At 40.0% G+C, this 25,019-nt stretch overlaps 1 long non-coding RNA gene across 1 annotated transcript; it reads right to left on the minus strand.

Moving 5' to 3' along the window:
* Positions 1-2,048: 2,048 nt before the first annotated feature.
* LOC108792349 lies at positions 2,049-12,924 on the minus strand. The gene is made up of 3 exons (XR_001941563.1): positions 12,852-12,924; positions 7,358-7,359; positions 2,049-2,059 (listed from the first exon to the last, which is right to left on the minus strand). It is a non-coding gene; the product is annotated as an uncharacterized LOC108792349 (long non-coding RNA).
* Between the last annotated feature and the right edge of the window lie 12,095 nt (positions 12,925-25,019).

Raw genomic sequence — 25,019 nt, forward strand, 5'->3', positions numbered from 1 at the left:
AGTTAATACAGTCATGGCAAAAAAATCCCTATAAAGTGTAGTACAATTTACTGCAACAGGGAAAACTACCTTCCTCAGTTACCAAAAAAATGGAAAACACCCAGTAAATGGAACACCCAGAATTAACATTCTATAATGTTATTTCTTATAACTATTAATAGGTATTTATATTTTGTGCATTTAGAAACACATCCGGCCTTTTTGTGAAGCAAAACTGACTCTACTGAGTCAGCAGGAACCAGGAAAGACACATTTTCCACATTTTTACAGCTGTTACTGTTAGGAAGCCTTTCCATTAGCAGAGACTAAACATCTTTTCCTCCAGTTCCAAAGAGCACCACCTTGTCTTTTGAATTTAAAGTGAAAAACTTTCCACCATATCTACTATATGCTATTATTTATAAAAGTAACCATATAAACCCTTTATGGTCTCTTCTCAAAGGTAAATAAATTAAATTCAGCTAACCTTTACTCATAACTCAGGGCACGTATTAATTTAGTCGCCCTTCTATGCTCTCTTTCAAGTTACACAACATCCTTTGTGTTAACTGCTGCTTAAAAGTCAACTGCATTCTCTAGATGAGGTCTTATTAATGTGGTATATATATGGATAGATTGCCACCCCTTACAAATTCCAAAAAAACAATATTAGGACCCATGTCCTTCTGTTTGCACTAGGCAGACTGAAGTCCAAATAGCACAAATAAAATGCCTTCCATGGGGTATCGTTGATTTTTAAATTTGTACCTCAACACAAGAGATCAACATTAACAGAAAACCAGAGACATGCTGGACCTGCTCCAAAATGCTACAGATGGAAATTGTTTGTTTCTTGAAAATGGTGACCTGGAAGAATCAACAGGCAATAAAACTATGTGACAGAGTGGGACAGAAGCAAAACTAAAACAATTCAGATGACCAAAATACGACTAAAACGAAATGCCATTTTAGTTTTAGTCGTATTTTAGTTTTAGTCATATTTTAGTTTTAGCCGTATTTTAGTCATCTGAATTGTTTTAGTCCAACCGAAGGGCTGCTGTAGGGGCTATTGACTATAGCCCCTACAGCAGCTAAAGGCGACCAAGCTGCTCACCCGAGCCCAAGGCATATGCCTAGGCTTGACTGAGTTGAAGTGACAGCCAAAGCGGGGCGAACGGCCTGCCAAAGGCCGGCCTTTTGCCCTGCAAATGACAGCTGGGCGGAGATGGCCATGACGGCATGGTCGACTCCGCTCAGTTGATATTCATTGTCTGGGACCTACTAGAAGACTCTAGCAGGTGCCAGGCAAAAGGAAGCAGTTGGATGGAGCTAGCTGTCACTGCTAGTTACGCCTAATTATTATTTTCTCTTTTTAAAAAAATCTTTATTTATTTTTACATTGTGCTATTTATTAAAAAATTTTAATTTTTTTCAACCTATTTTTTTCATTGATTTTCTATTCTGCTCGGTACCACGGAGGTACCGAGCTGAATAGCCAAGCCGAAAACCACTTGGCAGCATTCGTCTATTCACTCACTGCCATTGGGCCCCTATGTGAAGGTCGGAGCATTGGCTCAGCCGATCCAGATGTTGTCCTTCTGCACTTCGGCTCAGCCAAACATGAAGAGCATGTTCGTCTGACCGAAGTGCAGCCCAAGGCAGCCGATGTACAGCTGATTTCAGCCGATGTACGGCTGAAGTCAGCCGTACTGAGCCGGAGTGAATAGCCAAACGCTTTGTGAATAACCCCCTTAGTTTTCATCACTGAAAACATGCAGTTGACGAAAACTACGAGGAAAAGTTTTAGTCCACAAAATTGACACTGTTCACAATTTCTTGTAGGCATCACTGGCTAAATCACTTCCCTCATTTAGCTTGGAGTAAAAAAACAAAAACAAATTTAAAGTTTATGTTTTTCAGATCAAATTAAGTGATGCGGTACACTTTGCATAGACATTATTTCAACAATCTCTTATACGCCTCATTTGCTAAAGCACATCTATCATTTAGGTTTGGAGGAATAAAAAAACAATTTTAAATTTCAAATTTTCACATTAAATTGGAAGTAATATAATAAACACTGCATAGGTATCATTTAAAAAAATGTCTTGTAGGCCTCATTTGCCAAAACACAAACCTTATGCAGCTTTTCAGGACAAAGACTAAAATAAATACATATTTTTCACTGTTAGAAGGAATATTGTACATACTGCATAGATAGTATTTGAACAATCTCTTGTAGGCCGCATTTTGAAAATGATGCACCACACAGCACATACATAAACATTTAAGTGTATATATTTAAAAATCAACTTAAGAGTGTATTTACTACACAGAACAAAAACAGATAAATATTGTACTCAAAATACATCATATACATCAAAATAAAGAAAATTTAAAATTTACTTGGTCACATTTTGAACAGGAAAAGCCTTTTAATTAAAAAAAAGTCACCATGAGTGTGTCTTATTTCACAATAAAGTCATCAAAATATTTTACTGACTGCATACACAGTATGCACCTTTACTAGGCCATAGTTTTATGGGGGGAGACCAGGCAGGTTTAAAATTTTGAAATAAAACCCAGAGTAAACAAGGAAACACAGAGCATGATTTAAGCTGCAGCAAACACTTCACAAACAGACCGTAAACACCATAAATGAGGACCAGCTGCGAAAAAAATGGGGGGGAATTGATCAATTTGGTCTCGTCATCGCATTTTTTAAACTATCACATTCCTGATTTCTAGTGCATATAGCAACAGTCTTGTTACCCTAGTTTATGTTTTATTCCTAAATTCATAAGGAGAATTGTCTCTAAATTGTTTCTGTCTCTAAACAGCCTCAGAATTGTTGCAAGCTGGTCGAAAATGAACGAAAATGTGTCCAACTCCAGGGAGGGAGTGCAACGTACTCTTACAATTTCTTCCGTGTACCCCCAGACCCTATTTTGTCTAAACCATAGCAAAACAGGAAAAGGTGGCACACTACAAGCCATAGAGCGTGAAGCAACACCAGTTTAATTGATCAAACCCCCCCCCCTTAATCACCATGCCAATAAGTGTGCGGCGTGCTATTCATGCCTCATTTTCTTCTCAATCCTTTGAAGTCACCAGACGGTTCGAATAGTGCATAACATTTTTCGTTTCAATCCTTTCAAGGCGGCAGGCAGTCCACATACTGCACCACATATTTATTCCCAATCCCTTCAAGGTGCCACTCCTAATTCTTTTAAAATGTTGGCAACTACAGTTTATTATTACGCTCATTCACACGAGTTATAGAACTGATTTTTGCACTTGCTGACCGGAAATGTAATGCACACTGTTACATACTTCAGTCCAGTTAACATTTAAAAGGCAATCAAGACCTTAGACTGGCCATTTCATTGGGCAGTGTATATTCTCAGAATACAGATGGCTTTGGATAGTAAACACATATATGTGCATGATTGGCACATATCTGTGTGTAACATCTGGTGCTAATTTTCTCATAGGCAAATGTTTAAACCACTTTTATTTTGGTCTTGAAAAAAAATGCTTTTTTTCAAATGATTATAATCCAGAGAAGAATGAAACAAAGGTCATGGTCTATGGATTTGTGTCACAGTTCCATTCAATAAAATGTGATTGAGATAAGATGCTATGGATGGATGTCAGTTTCTTTGTATGAATAGGATGCCCAGCCTTACCTAATTAAACAGAAGGGCACACATTCAGTCTTAAACACTTTAATGATGCTTGATCCTCAATAGTGAGTCAATATTGAAACATGCTCGCCTCTAAGGTATTAAAAACAGATGTGCAACACCATTTCCATATAATTTAACATCTCTTTTTAAAAGCACTAATCAGATGTTATGTCAATGGTACCATGGCAATAAATCTCTTCTGGAATTGGTAATAGTCTGGTTAATTAATACAAATACATTCCTTCTCATAGAACCTTTGTAACAGAAAGAACATGTAATCTCCGTGCTATATTAAAGTGTTTACTAACCCTAATCTGGCAAATAATAAAAAGATTGACAAATGTACATAATATAAAAAAATTCAGATATAAAAAAAATCAAACACCAGAGCTTAGGCACCTGATGAAAACGTCATACTGGAGAAACATCTAACCAATCTGTAAGTTTTGTTGTAAAATTTTTTAGAATGGTGAAAAAACAATAAATATGGCCAGGTATACTTATAGCTCCACAATTCTACCAATTTTGTAACACCAGAACGTAATAGATCTTATTTCATATTGTATTACAAAGAAAAGATATGATGGGCAAGGAGTAGCTAATAACCAAACAGCCAGATTTCAGTTTCTTGAAGCCTGAATGTCAGATAAAGATTTGTGGGCCCTGACTGCAACAAGCTGCTCTCAGTGCAGCCAGTGTGCCCCCTAACTGCCCCCTTTCTTACCCATTGTTTAAAGGGTTTATTGAACCCTATGGACAGTGCTGCTGTACACACAAACACTTGAATGTTTTGTAGAGCAGAGTGTAGGCATAGCTTCATGTAGGTGGGGTCCATGCGGCTTCGTAATCGGCCCCAGAAAGCATCATTATAATGAGTTATTCAGGAGGGCAATGCAAAAAACCTACCCTACTGAGTATGAACATTATGCAGTAACAGCTGTTTTGGAACTGTCCTAAGCCTCAATCTACAACAATATCCAGGTTTTTAGACTGTGAAAGACATTAAGCTTTTAAAGATGGTTTTGAGCCAGCTGTTCTTGGACTTGCTTTAATGAAGTGTATAAATGTCAATAACTGAACAGCGTTTACGGTCTGTTTGCATATATACTGGAGCTTGACAGAATATGTCACATAGCATGTGAAGGCTAAAATGAAATAACAGAAGGCCTAAATTAAATGAATGCTAACAAAACCTTGGAGTGTTAAGCACATTTAATATTCCCTTAATGCATTTATAAACTTTATATCCTTTTCTGCTCTGAACCCTGTCTAGGAAGGTTCTTTCTGTATTACTGTTGACATACAAAGCCCTTTAGCAAAAGGTCACCCTTAAAATGAACTATGGAGAAAGTATGTATCACAAATGCAAAATAAATTAAAAAAAATACACCTGAGCACATGTTTTATCATGTACTGCAGCTGAAAGGTACATCCTGTATCATTGTCAGCATGCAAATTTAAAACTAGAACAAAACAATGCCCGGAAAAACAAAACATTCCAGTGACAATTTTTGTCAATTATAGAATTTGCAAATACACGCAAGATAAAATCAATCTTCCAAAATTACAAAATATATAAGAAGAATATAAGAAAAATTCCTGAAAACGTATGTGTAATCTAAATGCCATTAAATGCTATATCTTTTGTATATATTTTACATATAACATACAGTACATGAATAAAATCCATGACATTTAGAACATAGCACAGCACAAAGCCACATTCTTTGCAAACTTTGCTTCTATTGCATTATTTCTATACAGTAATGTTAAAAGTTAGTTCCATGTTATTCTTTGTTTTAAAGAACTGTTTTAGGAGTTAATAGTCCTCTTCCACTCTTTGTAATATGAATTGTATTGTATCAAAGCGGAGACTTATTTTTAACTCCAGCTTTATTTTAAAAAAATCAAATATTTAATACCCTGAGCTAAAGTAAAAGAAAAATAAGCTCTTACAGCAATACTCACTCTAGCTCTGGTCCTGTAGACCGCAGACTCACCAACTTGTGATCCAGTGCTTGTCTTCTTCTGGGTTGAATGACACCCAGCTTCCTTCAACCAATTTCCTTTGAGCACAGGGCATCAAGTACCTGACCCCTGGACCGGTGTCATGTAGTCGCTCTGGGCTCAAAAGAGAATGTTGCATAGAACACCAGAACATAATTTCATAGCCCTCTCTGGAGAATTGAGGACCCCTCCACCATTGGAGGAAGAAGAGGAGAGAGAGGACTTGTGATGTCACAGGACTGGACTGAAGAACCATTGAAAAAAGGAATGTATACTAAAATTAACAAAAGGGTGAGGGCTGGAAATGGAGGGTGAGCATCTAACCTGTAGTTAGCCTATAATGTGTGCAGTGAGATAAGAAGCAGTGATGTGCACATAAAAAGGCAATCGTACAGGGTGATTTAAATCCCTTTTAGTGCTTGATGCAATAATCATTACTTTATCTCAGCATGCAGGTCTGTGCACTGAGCTGTGCATGCATGGTTCAGTCTCTTCTGCACATGCATTAACTTTAACAGCCTCTTCTGCCAAAAAAGCCTGCCGGGCAGTGGACTGAGCAGTTTGAAGGTGCTCCTGTCAGCAACCACTTTCCTATCTTCCAGAGCCTAACACAGACCTAGAACTGCTCTTCCCCAAGTTGCAGGACTGCTGAGCAAAGGACCTCTGGACTATTCTTTGCCTTCCCTTGCAGCAGGCCTGGGAGCCTATGGCAGAATCCCACACATAGGCTTCCTCTCCAGACAAAGCCATAGAGACAAGGACCTTTCTAGAAGTGTTACCTGACTATGTACCTACTTCCACAGGCCGCATCACTGAAAATAAACATCTCAGTAATTGTCCAAGGTGAAATATTCATGACCTATAACATCCACTTGTCTTATCTGATGGAGAACACTGCTCAGCTATAGAAAATTTAAACAATGCCTTATTCCTAAGGGAAACCCAACAAATACAGAAAACAATAACAAGGTTCTTCTAAAATCTTCCCCCAGGCTGAGGTTCAGACTGAGGTATGGATGTCCAGCTATGGGAGTTGAGGAAGGACAGTTAGACTACAAATTTCTGATATGTCACAACACTATGCGTCCAGCTGTGCTTCTCTAGCCTAGATACGGGGCTATAGATATTGGAGAGCGCTTGGGGATATTTTCAGCCATGTTTCCAAGCCCTGCCTCCCTGCCAGACCTGTGATCGTGCTGAGAAGGGACACCCTAGGTGGCAGATGGGACACATATTATAGTTCGCAGACATCAATTCTTCCAAAAGAATGGAAGCAGAAGAAGCATCCTGCAATTCTAGTAAAGGTGCAGTTGCTGTGTACACTGTGCACTGTACATCCCCCCCATGAGGTGCACAAATGACTGATCATGTACACCGTACGTGGTCAGCTATTTGGAGCTGCCAAAAGCCGGTAACTGAGATCAGCAGTTACCGTTCATTAATGGATGCCTCATCCATGCATCCATTAATGAAAGAATTAAGCTTTGACAGATACCTGATCGCCTGTAGCAATGGGGTATCTCACAGTAATAGCTGTGCGGTATTTACCACACTCACTATCACTGTTTCACAGCTGAACACACGGAGATTAGGAAATACCGATGTGTACCAGAATTTTGCTACATGTATCAGAAATAGAAACATTTAGCGAAATATTTATTTGTTGAAACATTGTATCAGACTTCTGATCATTCTGGGAACGATCAGAAGTCTTTAGTGAGATCTGTCCTGGCATGCTGCAGGATCCGCATTTCAGGATCAGTCACTAAAGTTATTATTGGCTATTCCCAAGTTTAGAGCAGCCTAATAATAACCAAAAATTTAAGAACATTATTAAATTATCAAGCAGTCATAGTGAGATCTATTCACAATGACTGCTAGATATAATTAAAATAAAAAAGTGTAAAAAAAATAGTGGAAAGTGTAAAAACAAATCAATGTAAAACATTAAAAACTATATGAATACATCTTATACTATAAATAGTATAAAAATATTAACCCTTTACAATGCAAATCTGCAGCTGAGCTCATTTTTTTATTTAACCCCCTCATGACGGCAATGTTCAAAGAATGCCATATTCAACTTTCAAAAGAAAAACTAACTGAAACAAAATGTTCTATCCATCATGGTTTGGCATCTGATTATGCTTGTATAGGATACCTATAATTATGAGGTGTCAGCTATTATCATCTTGCATTGTCTGATACACAATAATGGGAAAATTATCTCAAAATAACGTGATTATACCATTTTCCCTCTTTTTAGAGAAATACTACATTTTATAGGAACCATGATGCTTAAGTGCAGTATGTCTTTTGTTTTAATTTACTATCTGGTTTATATTGTTTTTTTTGTCTATAAAGGCTACTTTACTGCACAGTGTACAGAATACAGCAACATCTTCTTTCTCCATCAAAAATACCCTTTTCTTTCTGTTATCTGCTGTCTGACTGGACTCCATTTTACTTAAAATCAGCAGATCAAGCAGCTTAAAACAGTTGTAACCCCAACCACAAAAATCTCAAATAATCGTTATCGTAGTAATGTACATTGAAAAGCAATGCTCAATTGTGTTAAATGTTCAGCTTTCATTAACCTAATACCTGGTAATCCTTCCATATGGGTCTTTGTTTAGGTACTTCCTGTTCAGGGGTGACAACGCTCTGTTCAAGGTCTTCCAATTGCTAGAAAGCAGGGGTCTTAAACTCAATTCACTCAGGGGCCACGGGACAATGTTTTTTCTCCCATGGGGCCGCATGACAAATTTCATACTGCAAAATAAAATTTAACTATATACGGTAGCAGTTATTAAATTAGGACCCGGAGACTGCCAGATGACCCCGCTCGGAGCGCCGCCCGCCGGAGCAGCAGTGACGCGACGCTCGGCGAGGTAAGTAAGAAGAAAAGAAAAAACATTGCAAAGTTCTCGAGACGCTGACTCGATTATTAAGCCGAGGGGGGCATTTTTCAGCACAAAAAATGTGCTGAAAAACTCGGCTTATACCCGAGTATATACGGTAATCTTAATCATAGAGGTCCAACAGATTCACATATTCATTCACACACAGAAATATGAACACACACAGAAATACAACCACCTCCCCTCACACACACACACATACAGAAATACATATAGAAAAACGCAAAAACGCACATGCATAGAAATACACAAAAACAGAAATCGGCACACATAGAAACATGCACAAATAGAAATAAACACCCACCCCCCAAACTAGAAATATACACACGAATATACACACCATAAGGCCCTATTCACACCTGTAAGTTTAGGTGCGAGTAGGGGTTCCTGTGTCAGGAACTTATATTTTCCTGCAGCAGGAATCCCTATTCTGGCGTTTGAAAGTGGCAGCTGTCACCCATTCAAGTTAATGATCGAGTGGCAGCCACTGCATGTAAACACCTGCACACTGCATGTAATGATGTAATGGTATGTGATTATATGTGGTTAGGAATCAATCATTATCTCTGTACGCATCGATCGTGCATCCAGTGAGAGTGATTGTTTTCTAACTGCATGTAATCATATAATTTACCATTATATGCGGTGTGTCGGTGTTTACTTGCAGCAGCTGTCACCTGAGCATTAACTTGAATGAGGGGCAGTTGCCACTTTTAAATGCCAGATTAGTGATTCCTGCTGCAGGAAAACACAAGTTTCTGATGCAGGAATCCCTAATCACTACTAAACATATATGTGTGAATGAGGCCTAATACACACACACACAGAAATACAAACCTGCCCACCCTCACACACACACACTAATACACAGAATAATACACTCCCCCTGTTCCCTGCCCCCCCCCTCCCCCCACACACACTCATATAAAATGAAACAAAGAGCCCCCTCACCTGCTTATGTTTTTTGCAGGGAGGAGTCAAGGAGGCACAATCCCTGGTGATCCAGTGGTTGATTAGTAAAGTCTGGAGCCGACCTTACTAATCCATCCTTTAGGCCAGTGCTCAGTGAAGACTGTCAAAGTGCTGGCTGAAAGTTACTGCATACCGCCACAGCCAGAAGCAGCTATGTGGTCTGCATCCGCCAGAGATGCAGACCATGTAGCTGCTCTCGCAGGTCAAGTAAGCGTTCCGTGACCGCGTGCCTGACTTGTCAGCTGGCTGCGGACCACATAGTACCGGTTTGCAGGCCGGTACTTTGAGACCCCTGCTTTAAAGTGCTTCCAGAGTAACTATAAACAATTAACAGCCATACTGATACTCATTGTGTAGATAAGTTCTTCTATTGTCACTATCAGAAGGCCTACCCTTTGCATATAGACAGTAAGTGCTTGCAGAGAGACTGGAATAGATCAGTAGCACTGAGATCCAAAAAAGGCTGACAACAGCATTTTCTGAAATAAAAACAACATGACAGTTGTTTTGATACTCAGTCTTCTAAGCAAATTAAATGTCATTGCACTAGGGTCTACATATAAACCTACATGGTACCCTATGCGTTTGATGTATAAAGTATGGGTCCTCACTTCAGTATTTGCCCTTACAGTATCTAACATAAACAGATACAGTTGATGTGTATTTTAATCTTATTTACAAATTTAATGGAATTATATAGATTAGAAGCTGAACACTGGTAAGGCTCATTTTCTGCACATACATTAGGCATGCACCTTACAATTCAGAATTTGCCCCATTGTAACTCAAGCCCAAACTACTACTAATATTTCAAATTTTGCTGTTCATTCTAATGTATCACTTGTACAATAACTTATAACAGAATAAGAATGATTCAGGAAGATTCAATAAAATGTTATAAACCTGAGCCAAAAGGAATTGGGTATGTAAGTACCGGGTCAGAGAATTTATTCAACAAATAATGACTAAATTCCAAGCTAATTTAGGACATTTAGAAAGCATTTCCCTAAGTGGTAACTAACATCCAAAGTGTTCATTAGTAGCGGCATAATGGCAAAGATATTCCGCTATTTTTATTTAGACCTGCTAATCATAGTAAGTACAAGTGGCAGTGAAACCCTGATGTGGGTTTTGTTACCTGCACACTTACAGTGTTAATAATCTGTTAAAACTGTTTTACACTTTAAAAACATTAACTGAATACGGCTGGCAGGTCTCCTCGCAAGTGTTTTCATGTAAACTGTCGTCTGCCATTAGCTTTTGGAGTTTTGGACTCTTGGGTAAAGTTGGCAGAAACCCATGCTTGAGCTACATAGAGAATGCACTGATTAGATTATGAAGATGAAGTGTAGACTATGCATTTGGTAATTAGTATAAGTGTGGATGTGAACGGCATAATAGACTTCACAGGCAGAAGATATTCAGTTTTCTTCTGGCCAGACTAGACATTATACCCTGCATATGAAATTTACACAGTGGTGGTTTGTATGTGGTCAGTAGAAACTGATTTATAATGCATGACACTATAGATGTGTCTACATTATATTCTAGATGGTAAGATACCTTGAAACATCATAGGCATAGGACAACCACAACAATTTGTCCACTAAAATATGGGCCCTGATCAAGAAACACATAAGAACAACCTTTCATTTGTCCTAGCTCTATTGGTTCAAACAACATGTTTTTTTACAACATCAAAGCAAAACAACAAAATTAATTTACAAAACCATGAACCATTTTAATGCCGGCAAGATAGCATCTGCCAACAAAGTCATGACAAAAAAAAACAGCAAGGATGCCGCCCCTTTTCGTCAGGGCCAGGTTTGACGTCTTGGCTTAGGTATAGGCAAAGACAGGACCGGGCTCTGCAGCTGGAACTAGAAGAATTGGATTTAAAGTGTGTGGCTATATAACGTATGAGGTACATACTCCGCAGTACTGTCACTGATAGGGATGGGCTCGGGCGTGTTCGCAGCTCCACGTGCCGAGCCCGCCAGGAAGCTGACAGCGCCAATCACAGGCACTGAGACATTTCCCAATCTGTGCCGCTGCGGACCGGGAAAATGGAATGCATAGCTAGATGTGTGTTTTACATATTTTGTTGCTTGAATACATACATATTGCACCCGCCCTCTGCTGCTGTCAATCACTAGAAGGGGACCTGATGGAGAACTTCAGGTCCCCCTCTGCTGATTGGCAGCATCAGAGGGCGGGTACAATAGCTAGTTTGCTATTGGCTTTTGCAAAGTGAAATAGCCAATAGGAATCTAGCTATGCATTCCTATGGTGGGTTTTTTTTTCTGACTTACGGCGGCCCCCTATTTTTCCGGGAGAAAGTGTTTCTCTCCCGGCGGCCGAGAGCCACTAGGCGACTCCTGGCAAATCGTCATTCGACCCCCGAGGGGGTCCCGACCCACAGGTTGAGAACCACTGGCTTAGGAGATGATCCTGTGATAATGTTAATGTTCTTGTTATCATTTTTGAATGTGCAGTATATGTTCTTATAATGCACCTTTCTTAAAGGTGGTGCTGTTATTTAAAGTACCACTCATTGGTGTCATGTTCAGTTTATGTGCACCTTCAGCCACAGCTTACCACCATCCTGTTGCCACTACCATTCCCTACCCTGTCACCAAAGACTATCAAATGCAATATAGCACCCCCTCACTTCCCCAACACCAAGCATAAATCACCACCTGTCCCTAGCTTTCTTACCTATTTTAGACCCTCCCTCTCCTCCTCTTTCCCTTTCCTTTTCCTGGTATCCCTTATCTGATCCCAGGTTCACCGCTTAGGGGGTGCTCAGACTCTGTGATGCTTAACTTTGAAATAGCATATTTCAATGTCAGGGGCCACTATATCATGGAGAAGCACACCAAGCTACCACACAACCTCCCTTAATGAAGGCTCAGATCACTTTCCTCCAGGAGACTTATTTTTGAAAGCATAAGATTCCTAAGCTAAAAGACAAGAACTGTACACTGGTGTATCATAGGGCTTCAGCCAATGCCAGATCAAGGGAAGTGCGTACCCCTGCCTTTATTCAGGCTAGTTTTCTCAATTTTACATAAATGGGTTCTTTTACACCTCTTTTAAACCAGTCTTCCTCCCTGTCTAGGATGTGTACTTGGCTGTCTTTAAATAGTCTTTAAATAGACTGTCTTCAAGCTTGACTAGAGGTGGGGATGAGACATCTATTGTCTGCCACATACAATGCACACCTCTCTCTGGGTGTGGGTTTATAACGCATGCTAGCTCCAATTATGCAAATTAAATCAACACCTTACCTTCATGAGGTCTCTGACCCCATGCTGGTTATGATAAACAGACTAAGTTGATTGGAGCAGCATTCACCATATTTAACCCCAGATAATTTTTGTACGAGTCATTTTTTATTGAGAAAGCTGGTTGGATGATCAGTGAAATGTATTCAGGAAAAATAAAGCAAATCCAGTTGCCTTTATTTATTTTTTACAGATATACCATGGACTGGATAAATGCAAACCTTCACAGACATACAGGCTTTTCTGAATTAGTAAACAAACTTGTCCAAGCTAAGCACTTTTTGAGTATGGCAACAAGTGTGATAAAACACACTTACATTGCCTACATACAATGTAGTTATACCTACATTGCCAACATAAACACCAAACAAGGTAAAAGATTTCAAATATTCAAAGGCTTCTCTAATACCTGCAAATGTTTTTATGATGTGCTTGCATGTGCCACTAACCTTTGAAGAATGTTCCTTCATATTCATTAGACATGTGCGATTCGTTTCGTTATGAATCGAAATTCGTACGAATTTTCCTGAAATTCCGAATTTCGGAGCATCCGAAATCCGAATGGCAGTTTCCGAATTATATCCGAAATACGAAATTCCGTTAACGAATTTTGGATCCGAATTTCTTTGAAACAGGAACTAATATTACCCCTGTAAATGAGGTTGAACAGCATGACAAGATTTTTTTTTAATCCGAGATACGGATCCGCTGCTGCTGATGCATTACAATACACAGTTACACACACAGGCAGGAAATACGAAATTCCGTTGACGTATTTTCGTTCCGTTACGAACATTCGTTATATTAAAGTTAAAAAGCAAAGTACATTTATATTGGAGTTGATGGTAGTTTTTTTTTTTTAAGTCCGAAATACGGAATTCGGAATACGGAATCCGTTAACGGAATTCGTATTTCGTTTTGGTTGACCAATCAGAGGTTCTCTTCTGCTGCTGAGAGTTGCATTACAAATACAGGCAGGAAATACGAAATTCCGTTGACGTATTTTCGTTCCATTACGAACATTCGTTATATTGAAGGTAAAAAGCAAAGTACATTTATATTGGAGTTGATGGTAGTTTTTTTTATAATCCGAAATACGGAATTCGGAATACGGAATCCGTTAACGGAATTCGTATTTCGTTTTGGTTGACCAATCAGAGGTTCTCTTCTGCTGCTGAGAGTTGCATTACAAATACAGGCAGGAAATACGAAATTCCGTTGACGTATTTTCGTTCCATTACGAACATTCGTTATATTGAAGGTAAAAAGCAAAGTACATTTATATTGGAGTTGATGGTAGTTTTTTTTTAAATCCGAAATACGGAATTCGGAATACGGAATCCGTTAACGGAATTCGTATTTCGTTTTGGTTGACCAATCAGAGGTTCTCTTCTGCTGCTGAGAGTTGCATTACAAATACAGGCAGGAAATACGAAATTCCGTTGACGTATTTTCGTTCCATTACGAACATTCGTTATATTGAAGGTAAAAAGCAAAGTACATTTATATTGGAGTTGATGGTAGTTTTTTTTAAAGTCCGAAATACGGAATTCGGAATACGGAATCCGTTAACGGAATTCGTATTTCGGATAAAAAAACAACTACCACTCCAATATTAACAAAGGTATTTTGCTTTTTAACTTCATCATAACGAATGTTCGTAAAGTTACGAAAATATAACCGCCACTAACGAAAATTCGTATTTCGTACGAATCCGAATCCGAATTGAGTTCAGTTACGAATTACGAAATACGAAATAATGGATATTCCGAAACGAAACGAAACAGAACAAATTTTTTGACAGCGCACAAGTCTAATATTCATGTCAACATATTACAAGATTACTTATCACAACACTTAAAACAGGCATTCAAATCTTTTTTTCCTGGAGTAGACTTACTGTACATCTTGACCAGGTGGGCTTTCTGATGCCCAGAGGAGATGTTAGGCAAAATGCTACCAGGGCCATAGATTGTTTTCACTCAGCACAGTTAATGGCTATTATCCACAGGTGACAAAAAAGCCTCTGTCTGGGTCGATTGGACATTTATGGAGCAGGGGCCTAAACATGTGGGATTGGGGAAGCCCATGTTCTCTCGTATTCTAGCCCTGTACTTCTTCCTGAAGGCCAGAGTCAAAAAAAGGGGTGGACTAATGACATTGTGGCTTCTGTGTATGAGATTTGCAGTTCTCAAAGCCACAGTAGGCATTGTGCTAGTGTACATTTAAAAGAATGGGCAGTGATCCTGGCCTTGGGATAAACCTCATTAGAAATATTTTTTTTACATAACAATAAGGATTGAAAGGCATTTGCCTGGAGTTCTGTTTTTAAAACAGAATGCAGTATATCTTTTTCATTACTGTCAATGTAATTCTGTAGAATGTTGTGCCTTCTTGGAGAATTTCCTACAAAAAAAAAAATTCAATCCAATAGAAATATCAGCTTCTCTAGTTCACTAAATGATCTACCTAACATAATCATTACATTTAATTTCCACAAATAAATGCAAACATTAAGGAAGATAACTGCTTTAGGATTTACAGCAATTATTATGTAGTTACATTTTACTTGGAGCTTATTATAGGCTTACAATTACAGGCTTAAATGATAAGCACACCTTTAACACAACTCCCTGGATTCAGTTTCTTCACTGTAAACTTTCAGATGGAACCATATGTCTGCAAGATGCTCAGAGTTTACACTTCCTGACCTGCCCAGGGGTTAATAAAACGTAATTAAACTCTGATGCTTCCAATAATGCGCTTATGCGCTAAGTCTGTCATCCAAAAAAAATGGTTGCTTCTGTTCTGAATTCAGTTCATGCTCTCAAGAAAGCTATTATTCTCAATGGCTAAAGTGGATAAATGCACCAGTTTCCAAAACATGCTGGACATGCTGGAGGAATGTCATGGCAATGTAAATTTGACTTTGGGGGTCATTTAGACAAGAAACTGACCCTGGAATGTATAAAGTGTGTCTACGACACTCTTTAGAATTACATGGTGCATCTGCATGGCAAATGTCGGTGTTTGCCCCAGATTTATGTACCTGTTGGAAACAACCACTGTCTGACTGATATACACTGGTGTTAACAACTGACTGACCTTAACAATCACTGAAACTGACAGTGTGTGGTGTCTGATGAGGATGTCCAGGGACTAGTTCCCCACAGGTCCGCTCTTTTAATAATTGACAGCAAGCAGTTGGTGGATTCCATAGCCAATAACAGGTTGTCTATTGGCTGTGGAATCCAATAGCAGCCCAGTGTCTGGCAGACCGATAACCTAGCAACAGGGCCGGATTTACTCTCCCTGGCTATGCGCCCCCCCTCTCCGCATCCCCCCCTCCATCAACGGAGAATGGCAACTGGATGGCAGGGGCGGCAGGGTTAGTTTTATTTATTTTTATTGTTTCTTTCTTTTTTTATCACTTTTTTAATTTTATTTTTACTTTTTTATATTTTTAGCTTATCATTTACTTTTTAATTTTTTTAGCTTATTATTGTTTATTTTTTATAGTTATTGTCTTATTTTTTATAATTTTTTTTCTTATTATTTTTTACTTTTTAATCACCTTTTTAATTTATTTTTATGTAATTATTATTTCTTATTATTTTTTTTTCACTTAACTTTATTGCTATCACACAGGAGCTAGCTAACAAGCCCCTGTGTGATAGCCTTTGGAGGTGACAGGTTCTCTTTATTGAATATAATACAGGAGTTCTAGCACAGCACTGTGCTGGAACTCTTGTGACAGGTGAGATGGGAAGAGCACTGCTCTCCCCTCTCACTGTCTACACGGAGCGGCAGGGTTACTTTTAACCCTGCCGCTCTGCTCCCCACATCGACAGCAAGTGAGCAGAGACTCGACGGCTGGAACCAGAGGAGAGAGGTAAGTGCGGGGGGGAAGAGGGGAGGACGGACAGGCTGCACAGATTTTACAAGTGATTGCGGCGACATCGCCGCGATCACCTGTAAACGTACGAGCGGATTCCCCACAAGGCAACTTACCCGTCGGGGAAATCCACACCGCTGCCGCCCCTCTGCGCCCTGCCGCCCCGAGGCCGGGCCTTGGTAGCCTTGTTGGAAATCCGGGCCTGCCTAGCAACCAATGAATCATGAGCAGGAAGTTATCAAATTCGTGATAGATTCCTGGCACATACATGCCCCAATCTGAGCACTGGCATCTCTCTGAATGCCAGTTCAGAATTGGTCTTAATTGCCACCAGGATCCTAACATGTAAGCTGTTTTTAAAAATATGTCACAGCCATGGTAGCAGGTTCGTAAAGTGGCAGTATTAAGAACTACCTGAATCTGTCACACATGTTGGAACTGTCGCAAGGCTTTCATGAATTGGGCGCAGATTGTTTTAAAGGGACCAGACCATCAGAAAAGTGTCACAAACGTTTAGCGTGACTGATAACTGAGAAGAGGGAAAAGTCATTGCCTGACTGCTCAAACAGGTAGTATAAAGTTCTATGTGACAAATGTAATGCCTTTTCACTACTAAAGAGTAACTCCAGGAATCTAAAAAGTAACCCTTGCAAGGGTTACTCAACCCTTGGACTTAACCCTTGCAAGGGGCTCAAATAAAAGTATATACTCACCTGATCCACAGTCCAATCCGGCTGCTAGACAGGTCCCAGCAGTTGCCCCCCCATGCTCCAGTGGTCTAAGCCCTGCTGACGTCATCATATCTTATGCAGGTCTATTTACCTGCATTAGATGTGAGGACAACAAAGGACATTCCATACCTGGAGGAGGGGGAGAGAAGGGAATACTCACTGCGGCAGGACTCAGGATCAGGTATATCTTCTGTATTCTGATGCCTAGACCAAAACAAGCAGTTAACCATTGCAGTGCGGGGCTAGTCCCACTGCGAGGGTTACTTTTTACATGACTGGAGTTTCTCTTCTCTTTCTCTGCCCATCAAAAAATACACTTGTCCATACCTGATAATTATGGATGGCACCTAGATTCCTTAATAAACCGTCACTGCTCTCCAAAGGGTTAAGCGGCTTCTATAATGATCTCATGAAATCGACAAGTAACTGTGGATTCCTAAGAGCATTGTGGAAAATAACTGGTTAAGTGACTTTCAGCTTTATTTATTCTGTGGATGTGTAGAGGTGGCCTTAAAACTGGCATGCCAGGAAGAGCCGCAGTAGGCAGACTGGTAATGCAAGAAGAATAAAAGACCACAGACATTCCAGATTAGGCATAAGGAATGTCAGAATGTGACTAAATGGCACAGCTTAAAGTCACACAAGCAATAGTGACATGCCATGCCATTCACAAATGTCTTCTCTGGGTATGAACAGAATGTGCATCTATGTTTGCCCCAGGTCTGAGAGAAAGCTCTGATAGCTTGACACTGATGGGTTTTCTAATTAGATGTTTAGCCCGCTTATAAATCAACAAAATACTTTTCTGCCTAATGCATACACTGCACAATTACACTGGCCAGGTAAACACAAGTGAAATGCATACAGTATATGAAAGGTGTTTAATTGCCAAGATTTGATATTCTGTCCATCCAGTTCTAGGATTTTCATGGCTATGACACACAGCACAGTCCTGTCTGGCAGGGTGGGAGCCCTGAATTTTTCTCTGCTGCAGTTCAGCAACACTTACAGGTCTCCTCCTCTCTCACAGATTTTAAATCGACACTGAAAGGAAAAGTACAACACTGATGACCTCATCTCTGTATCTCTCTTCTCTCTACTCCTATAAGCATGGTCCTTCTGCTGCTTCTCCCTCTCCCACTCTGAGCTGTGCTGCACAGTGGACTGCAACTTGGCTGGTACAAAGTCATATAATGAAGTACTTAAACTACTTGTATTAAAAACATAATTTAAAGCTGTATTAAAGTGAAGATTTATAGGGAACATTTAGAAATGTTAATTGTTCCAAAGCAGTACATTTGCCTTAAATTCCTCCTGAAAAAGAGCAGTGCGCTTTCTGGTATGTGAGTGTGCCTACACTCTCCAGTTTTGTAGCCTCAAGGGCGTCCACAGGCAGGGCCAGCCTTTGGGGTGTTCGAGTTGTGCGGCCACACAGGGTGCCACGGCAACAGGGGCGCCAGGCAGCTGACACAGTTCAGCCATGGGGTGGCACAGCCTGCAGCTTCTGCTCTCCTCACCGCTCGGCCATCCGACATGACAGCGCTCCCTCATCTCCACCCCGCACACGCTTTTGTGCTGTATTTAATCTCTGATCCCCGCTGCTCTCCCTCGTCTGTATGAGCAGAGGCAGCAGGGACCTGAGGAGAAAATGTCAGCTGAAAAAGTGATCACAAAAAGTGATAGAACAAAAAAGGAAAAAAAAAATTATCAGACCGCCAGGGAGGTTAAATAAAAAAATAATAACCCCACACACACATATTATTAAACATTGTTCAAAGACTAAAAATAAGTTTCGGATGAAAAGAATGAAAAATAAAAACGTTTTCATTTGTTTCGTCAAACAAAACACATTTTTATGCTATTTCGGATTTAGCCACAGGCGTGTTCTGTGCATATGCACCGCCATCCTGGAGGCAGGGCGCATAACGTCACATGACGGTGCGTGTGTTGGGTACCGCCATCTTGGTGTATATCTAGATATATACCAAAATGGCAGAGCCTATACCAGTGTGTGTGATGTGCCTTGACAGTGGCACGCATGCGCCGGTGGCCAACATGGCTGCCGTGGGTTCTCAAACAAATTATTATGTGCTTGAAAGCATTTTTCGTATATTCGGGCATTGATTTGTTGATTTAACATGTAGTCTAGGTTTTGTGTTCTGTTTTTTGTTTTTACTTTTGTTGATGCACTTACTTGAAAAAAAGGTCTGCATGACATCCTGACACTCTTTTTATAGACTCTATTTTAGTTTGACATTTATTGTTTACCACTTGATTGCCTATAGTTGTTTTATTTAATAAAAATACTTATATTGTGAATACAACTTTATACCTTTGAATTTGGAGCTAGCAGGGCTCAGTTTCTCTTTAATGTTTATAGAGTTTTATTAATTGTTGTCTTTTATATCTGGAGTTTAGCAGCAGCAGCAGGAAGGAATGAAGGTTTAGTCTAGTCTCAGTCTCAAGCTCTAGTGCAGGGGGTCTCAAAATACCGGTACCATCTCTGTCAGATGCAGACCGCATAGTTGCTCCTGTTAGTACAATCACTAGCTCCTTTCAGCCGGAGCTCTAAAAGATCTGAGCTCTGGCTGAAAATAAGGATTAGTAAGGTCTGACCTTACTAATCAACCACTGGATCACCAGGGATTGTGCAGGTAATGGGGCTCTTTTATTCTATCTGCAGGGGATGAGGGGAGGGAAGGGGGAAACGAGGGGAGTGTAATACTCTGCATGTGTGTGTGTGTGTGTGTGTGTGTGTATTTCTCTGTGTGTGTGTGTGTGTGTGTGTGTGTTTGTGTATTCACCTCATTCACACTTGTAAGGTTAGGTGTGGTTAGGGATTTCTGCAGCAGAAATCCCTAATCTGGCATTTACAAGCGGCAGCTGTCACCTATTCAAGTTAATGATCAGGTGACAGCCACTGCATGTAAATGCCTGCACACCGCATGTAATGGTATGTGATACGATTATGTGCAGTTAGGAATCAATCACTATCCCTGGTTGCACGACGAATGCGTCCAGGCATAGGGATTGTTTTCTAACTGCATGTAATACCATCATATATAATAATATATGCTGTAGCTCAGGCACTGTGCCACATAACTGTAGCAATGTGTTGTTCATTAATATTTGGGGGGGGGGGGGGGGAATGGGGCCCTGTGATTTCTACTTACGCCCCTGATTAGAGTGACTGTGATTGTTCTTGTACCATGTTATAGAGGTGTCCTTACGCTACTAATGTATGCTTTTCTTCATCAGAGTATGTGATTGATGAACCCGAGATCTGTGGCTGTAGTGGAATTTTGGTTTCTCCTTATTGAAAAGCATACATTAGTGGGGTAAGGACACCTCTATAACATGGTACATGAACATTCACAGTCACTCTAATAGATCTCAAATTACAGACATGGAGGCATTACTTTTTGATTGACCCGCGTATGTAAAGGAGATCAGCTTAATGTATATAATCTTACCATTATGAGTTAATGTTTTAAAAACATTGGCCCAGTGTATACATTGTAAATCTACATGTACATGGGGGATGCTGTATTTTCTTATTTATTTTCTTATTATATGGGCTTGTTCAGCTTTGCAGCTAGCTAATAGGCAAATGTCGTTCTTTACTGTTCCTTCTCACAGTGCAAGTCTATAAGTCATGCTGGCTGATATCTTATTACTATTATTATACAGGATTTATATAGCGTCAACAGTTTGTGGAGCGCTTTACAATATAAGTAAGACATTAGAATTACAATACAATTCAAGACAAGATGGTGAGGGCCCTGCCTGTGAGGGCTTACAATCTAAAAGTGAGGGGGAAGTGATACATGAGGAGGCAGCTGTGTGGGGATGAATTGTTTGAGAAAGTGATAGTTCAGTGGTCAGGTTGAGGTGAAATAGGCTTCCTTGAAGAGATGAGTCTTAAGGGATCGCCTAAAGGCAGTCAGAGTGGGAGATAGATGGACAGGTTAGGGTAGAGAGTTCCATAGGATGGGAGAGGCTCTAGTGAAGTCCTGGAGGCGAGCATGGGAGGAGTTGATGAGGGGGCTAGAAAGCAGGAGGTCATTTGAAGAGCAGAGGGGACAGTTAGGGTGATACTTTGAGACTAGGTTTGAGATATAGCCGGGGGCAGAGTTGTGGATGTCTTTGTAAGTGGTTGTTAATATTTTGAATTTTATCCTTTGGGCCATTGGAAGCCAGTGTAGGGAGCTTATCTCGTCAGATGTTGAAAGAGAAACAGAATAATTGCAATAAATCACAAAGAGCTTCCTCCAGTAGCTAATGTACAAATCTAAGTATTTAGTACAATAGCAAAAGTATGAAAAAGTAAGCTTATGAACAGGTGAAGATCACATTAATAATTACTTTGACCCTTTTGCTGCCAAGGTGTTCTTTGCACACATTATAACCCACATTTTAGGCCTGAAAATTGCTTATAATTCCAGTGAGTCATATATTTCCTGAAAGCAAAGCCTGTAGAATAATATGGTGGCAGTTGCACATTTTACATCGCATGATATTAGCACAGCTCTTTATCAAACCCAAAATTTCAGTAAAAATTACATTTAAAAGATAACTGTGGGGTAAGCAGGGACGGATCCCGACAATGCTGTTGAGATCCACCCAGCTGCGTGAATGACACCTGGCTCTACCTATCTAGAGGCATAGCCAGCTGTGTCCTCCCCCGTCCGTTCCTCCAGTCAGCGTTGGAGGATCGGAGTGGGAAGGGGGGAATCCCTGCGGGGAGCCGTGACTGATAGTCACGGCTCTCTGCAGGGAGATGATCGAGAAGTGAGCGAGCGACGGTATGCGTTCGCTCACTTCCTGATCTATTGAGCCGACGTGTGACAGTGTCATTGTCACACATCGGCTCGAACTATGAGGATGAGTGATTTTCACTCAACTCATAGTTCTCCTTTAAGTTAATTATAGTGCACAAAAACAAAACATAATACCCATTTAAAAAATATATATAAAACATGAGGTTATGCTGAGTAAATAGATACCAATCATGCCAAGCATAGAAATTGCGTGCATCTGTGAAATGGCGACAAAATAGATACCCCAAATTGTCCATTAGTGAAGCTTTAAAAGCCTGCACATGTCATTAGTTTAGAATTAGAATCAGTGCATATTGGCCCTAGAATTATTACTATCACTCTGGTGCACGTGGCGATACCTAATCTGTGTAGTGCAATCGTCATTTTCGTATGTGCGTACTATGCTCGCGTTTGTGGGGACGGAGGAATTCTTTTTTTGCATTTTTACATTTATTTTATGTTATTATATTTTTTTTAAACCTTTTTTTAACTTTACTTCATTGCTATTACAAGGGGGGGCACACAAGCCCCCTGTGTGATAGGCATATTAGTAGTTAGCCCTATTAGATACTTGGTGTAACCTTTCCACTGCAAAGAAGCTAATCAAGTGTAGATCACGCTTGAATAGCTTCTTCCCTGACTTTTCTAGCCAGTGAATGACACCTGAGGAACTGGAAATGATGCAATCAGCTTTGCTTCCGGCTCCATTCAGCAGGGCGGAGATCAGCAAACAGATGGATGTTCGCTGGTCTCTCTCCCCTCTACCCACCAACACTCATGATGCTGGGGCAGTGGAGCCTGGGAAGTAAGGCGGGGGGGCACTCTTCACCAGTCCCTGAAAGTGATCTGGCAGCAGCTCATCCACTAGAATTGCTTACAGTGTAAAGCCGACTATTGGCTTTACATAGCTAAACAGCTATAGCCGCCGCAAGTCTACTATCAGCAACAAACAGCATACATCATTACAGCTGTCCAAATAATTTTATCAATAGAGAGCAAATCCATCTGTAAAATCTGTAAAGATACCCACTGGGCTGCTGTTGCGGCCGGCTGTAAGCTTGATACAACCTCTTTCTGCCTCGTTTTAAAAGTTACAGCTATGAACGCAAAACACAGTAAAAGTGTATTTCCACTTTTGCAGTTAAATCTGAGAAAACCCCTCTATATATTTATGTGTTTCTATTCACACAGCATGCCTTAAAGTAATGTTTAAAAGTATATTTCTTACTTTTTAGATATTTCTTTGAAGGTCGTCGTCCAGATTCCAGGCTACTTTGACCATTTTGAAAGTGAAAGTAGAGGGACAACCTGAGGGACAGACTGAGCTTCCTCTCATAAACATACAAAGCTTCTTTAACGCTTTCCAGGACAGACAATGTTCAAATCTAGTTTACAACTAATAATGAAATCTGCCAGCACAGTACAAACAGGTTTAATTATGGTAAACATTAACTCCATATTCCCCTCCTTAACATTATATCAGGAGCAAGCTAGGTGGGACTTTTAAGCAAGTAAAAAGCATTTAAAAATGTAAGCAGCAATTTAAAAATGTAAGCAGCAATTTTTAATTTGAGTGCAATGTGAATGAGAAACATGTAACAAATAGGAAGTAGACATTATCCTCATCTGTCTTCAGTGTAGAACTTTGCTAGTTGTCTGATACTGACCTTACTTTGTCTACTCAGCTGCATTGGTTCCTAAATCACCAGCATGTGCTTGTGTCACTGCTCTGCCCTCATGCCCGATGTTAAAATATCTGGGAGAGTTTGAAGTAGAAGTGCAAAATAGGCCACCATTGTCATCTCATGTGACAGGAACACATTTCATTGCAGGTCAAAAACTTTTCTCTACTGGAAAAATCAATTTGAAAAGACATGAATATTTATCCACTAGGTCTCAGCCCAAAATATAGAATTTGATAAAACAATGTCCAATTGTAGTTGAGACCAAGTATGGAATAGCCCGGTCTCTATGTCCTCTGAGAATCTTTAACGGCCTCCCTACTGCTTGCAAACAAAAATGGCGGAGAGGTGGACATCTATTTCTACAATGACGTTTTAAATAAATAGCCACTGTGGGCCTGTTAATCTCTGTGTGCCGAGCCGATCAGTACAGTGTGATAGCTGTGATGTCTAATCACAGTGGTCACACACTAATGTAATGTTTTCAAATGACCACAGCACTGAAACCTGAAAAATGGCCTGGAAGGAGTATATACAGACCGTTGGTAGTCAAGTTGACTTTGTTTTGCACTTCACCGAGTGGTCAACAGCAATGTCTCCACATCTAGCAACAGACTGTTTTAGCAGTGTTTGACTCCTATGTACTTCCCATGAACCTTCTCTGCAGAAAACAGGAGCATTATGAGAAGCACATGTGAAGGAGGAACATCTGCAGGAGCATGTGGAGTAAAACCACCAGTCTGTACACTTATTGGCAGCAAGACTGGTGAGCTTTGGACTTACACCTGTATTTTATTTGTTATACCCAACAGCAGTTCTGTTTATATGTTATATTACATTTGTATCATGTAAACATTTATGTCTCTGGTTGTCACTATTAATTTGATCAAATGTGCTTTAAAGCTACTTACAAACATTAAATGGTACCTGGCTACCAGACAATCTGCCTCTCAAAATATTATCCTATAAGCATGCACCTTGGCATTGCAAAAATGTACATGCCTGTGGCTATGGAGTAGGTAAAATGGAGTCCCTA

The sequence above is a fragment of the Nanorana parkeri genome, unplaced genomic scaffold, assembly GCF_000935625.1.
Source record: "Nanorana parkeri isolate BGI_ZX_2015 unplaced genomic scaffold, ASM93562v1 scaffold633, whole genome shotgun sequence".
Taxonomy (NCBI): Eukaryota; Metazoa; Chordata; class Amphibia; order Anura; family Dicroglossidae; genus Nanorana; species Nanorana parkeri.